The sequence below is a fragment of the Meleagris gallopavo genome, chromosome Z (genome assembly GCF_905368555.1).
Source record: "Meleagris gallopavo chromosome Z, MGAL_WU_HG_1.1, whole genome shotgun sequence".
Lineage (NCBI taxonomy): Eukaryota > Metazoa > Chordata > Aves > Galliformes > Phasianidae > Meleagris > Meleagris gallopavo.
This window is the reverse complement of record NC_139435.1, coordinates 54974404-54978334: the sequence shown is the minus strand read 5'-3', so window position 1 is coordinate 54978334 and position 3931 is coordinate 54974404.

Here is a 3931-nt window from a genome sequence, read left to right as displayed (position 1 = left end):
GCAGGCAAAAATCCAAATAAAAGTACAATTAAACCAATCCCTTGACTCTGTAATGTTTATACAATCCCCATCTTCTACAACACATGTATACAAATGAGGATCTGAGATCAGCAGCACATGCATTTAGTTTTATGCTTGAAGCCCAATAGGTCTTAAGCACTTCTCACCAATGACAAACCTGCTTCGTATGTTGCAGTGCACAGTCTTGCTAACGTTGTTTGGAGCAGCTTTTCGGAAAAGGACCTGAGGGTATTATTTTACAGCTGGCTGACCATGAGCCAGCAGTGTGTCCAGGTGGTCAAGAAGGCCAATGGTATCCTGGCTCGTATCAGAAGTAGTATTGCCAGCAGGAGCAGAAAGGTGATCAACCCTCTGTACATAGCATTGGTGAGGCCGCACCTCAAGTACTCTATTCAGTTTTGGACCTCTCACTACAATAAAGACACTGAGGCCCTGGAGTGTGTCCAGAGAAGGGCAGCAAAGCTGTGAGGGTTCTGGAGCACAAGTCCTATGGGGAGCTGGGATTGTTCAGTCTGGAGAAGAGGAGGATGAGAGGAGACTTTATTGCTCTGAAAGGAGGCTGTGGAAATGAAGGTGTCAGCTGCAATGGCACAGGCTGTCCAGCGAGGCAATAGAGTCAGCTTCCTTGGAGGTGTTCAAGAACCACGTGGATGTGGCAATGAGGGATGTGGTTAGTGGGCATTGTGGGGATTCGCTGATGATGAGACTTGGTGAATTTAGAGGTCTTTTACAATCTTAAATGATTGTGTGATTCTATGATCTTAGGGGCACCAGAGGGGAATAACCTGGATACAATATGTAAAAGCAGAAAAGACCTGAGGCATCCATGATTAAAACGAAAAGCATATACATTTGAGATCTACATGCCTCAAAATCTTCAAAAAACATTTTATCCATCATATTTGTGACCAAATTTCCCTTTACTTCCCAGTACTGAGTATTAAAATCCGTGGTCAGCTCCAGGAGGATATGCAAACCACATTCCTTATATCAGCCTGACTGTGGTCCCAGCCCACAGAGGCTGCTCTGAAAATACTTTCTTGCTCGGGTTCAGTTATAAGCCCACTTGGGAAGCATCTGTCCCTGGGCAGCTACTCATCACAGACAGAACTGGATAGGCAGCATTGATTTTATCTGTTTTTAAAACCAGGTGCAAATTAGATTACACATACCATGTCAGAAGAAGGCATATTATCATGAATCCTATGCCAAGGTAGGCACTTTGATCCAAACACCTCTGCAGAAGCTCCTGTCAGAACAGTCCTGGGTGTGCAACCTGTTTTGTAACCGTAGGGATACTCTGGGGCTGGAGTTTCTCTTGGGTAACCAGGTAACGAGCTTAATCCTGAAACACTTGGTAGTTGTGCACCTAATGTGTGTTTCTAAACTATGTGGACACCCTCAGGCCCTTTGCCTATTTTGGTCCCTGCTGGTTTTGTACCTAAGGATTCTTAAAGGGTATCATTGCTATTCCAACCAATAGCTTCAAGAGTAAAAAGGTTTTCTCTGTTATAGGCTGTCTTAACTCTAACTGTGCAGTATCAGTACAGTGTTTTCAGAGTGTGCTATGTACCAATATTTACTTCAGACATCACTGTTCCTTTGCAGAAGAGAATCATTCTGAAGTCCCTGATTGGCTTTTTACTCTCTTTCTGCTCATATTAAAGACAATGGAGCCGAAATATAAGGCAGAGGCAACAGTGGCATGACAAGAATATGTATTTGAAGTATGTAGCCACTCTTTTCTAGAAGAAAATCTTTTTTTCTATAGCCTGCCTGAATGTTGCATAATAGTGTAGTGACAGTCAGACAGATGTATAATCATACATCACTGTTTATTCTATCAACCTGCCAATTAAATATTACTCCTGGAACAAACTTGAAAAGCTTGCATTTTTTAAAGCCCCCTGCACAATGTGTTAAGTTACATTATCAAATGATCTTTGCTGTGCTAGCTCGTTCATCAGCAAGAATGGAAGGGGAAAGAGAGAATTTGAAGAGGAAAGCTGCATTCTGTGCCTGAATGTTTTGTTTTGACAGGAATCTGATATCCAGCATTTGCTATTGAACCTGTGGCCATACAGACAGTGAAAATAATAGAATGGCTGAAGGTGAACTGCAGGGCTGATTATATATTCCATCAGTAAGCATACCACCGGTGGCAATCAACTTTCTTTCCCTGAGAGTGTTCACATCTGTGAATTTATTTTAAAAATACTGTTTCCAGAAGCTATTAGATAGCTCAGTCAGCTCATCGCATTCTCTTCCCAAGGGAGACCATCCTTCCACTTCTCCCTCACTAAAAGGCCTGGAGGAGTTCAGCGTGTTTGTCTCCCGGTGGATGGAAGATACACATGGTTCTGCTATGCAGCACCGGGTCCCCGGCAAACCAGAGCCAGGTATCAAGATGTCACACTTTGAGGAGAGAAGGCAGAAGGCTGGATTTTCTTTTAAGATTTTAAATTTAAAAGGTCATCATCCATAGCTGCACATGGAGCAGAAGGAATGAACCCAGCAGGAGGAGTGCTGCACAGATGTCCTCTCACATTGTGTTTTTTAGTGAGATGTGCTGAACGCATCTCTGGGCCCGAGGGAATAAGATTCAGGGAAACTCAGAAACAGTCAGCATGAGAATAATAGGCAGGGAGACTAAAAATGTAGTAGTTCTGGGGGCTCTGCTGGGAGCACCAGAGGTCAAAAGCCAAGAGGATTGTGCAGCACTCACACTTATCCCAGTACATGCACCTGAGCCCTCCTGAACATCACAGGAAAAAGCAGTCTGCAGTTTTATGTGGTCAGATAATACAAAGAGGTCTGCTTCCTGCAGGTTGGAAACTGAATTGAAGCAAAGTGAGGACAGGACCATTTGCCACCTGAGCACCTGAAGCACTCACACAGAAGAGAATTCTGTCATCCACCTCCTCTAATAGGCAGCCCCTTGGCACTAACAGTCAGTGGGAAAATCCATCATTATTTGATTTCAAGAGTCTTTGACTGCTGGAAATAGGTTTTCCTATGGATATTTCACAGTACTGGCCAGGGTAACAAAATGATTTGAACAATGCATGGAAAGAAGAGCAAGTTAATGTGTGAGATCTATATCTCTCTATAGCCAGTGTCTATGTTGAGACATCTGTCTGAATACGCTAAGAGAAATGGATTTGTTCTGGGATCCTGCAGTATAATAACCAACTCTGAAAGCTTCCTCCTCAAACTCATGCACACAGGTAAAAAGTTATGAGTACTTTCCAAAAACAAGCAAAATCATGTATTTGAATAGATTTGAAACCAGTATTTTTTTAAAGTGGGCTAGAAATTGGACTGGCAAAGCAAAAAATTAAGAACACCTTCGACCAATATAAGAGCATTCTCACTTCTGAGAATCATTTACTAAACACAATTTTATTGATTATGTTTGCCCAAGTGAACTTCAGTGACAAAACAAGATGGGATGATCTGAACTCACAGAGGTCTGATGTGCACGTCATACACACACAACAATACCTTTGGGTATTTAAACACCTTCTGACTTCCACCCTTAGAGAGAAAGTTTCAAGGTTAGCTAAAGCTTTAGCAATAGATTTATATTTTTATTGTCAAAAATTGGATCTCCAACCACTTGTTAGCCTCAAAAATGCCTACAACTTCAGAGAGAAGTTTTCTGAAGGATGTAATGATGGCAGAGCTTTGTCCCAGGGAATGTGGAGAGACTCTCACCCGTGCATTTTCTGTTCTAATAATGCAGAAGGATTCCATTTAAATGCATCAAAGCAATAAAATTCTGAATTGACTGAGAAACATGGACAAGCCAACACCAAAGATGTACCCTTTTGGCAGCCAACACACCTCACAGCTCTCAGGAGAAAAACACTTCTGCATCAGCAACAAGCTTCATTTGCCACAGATGATC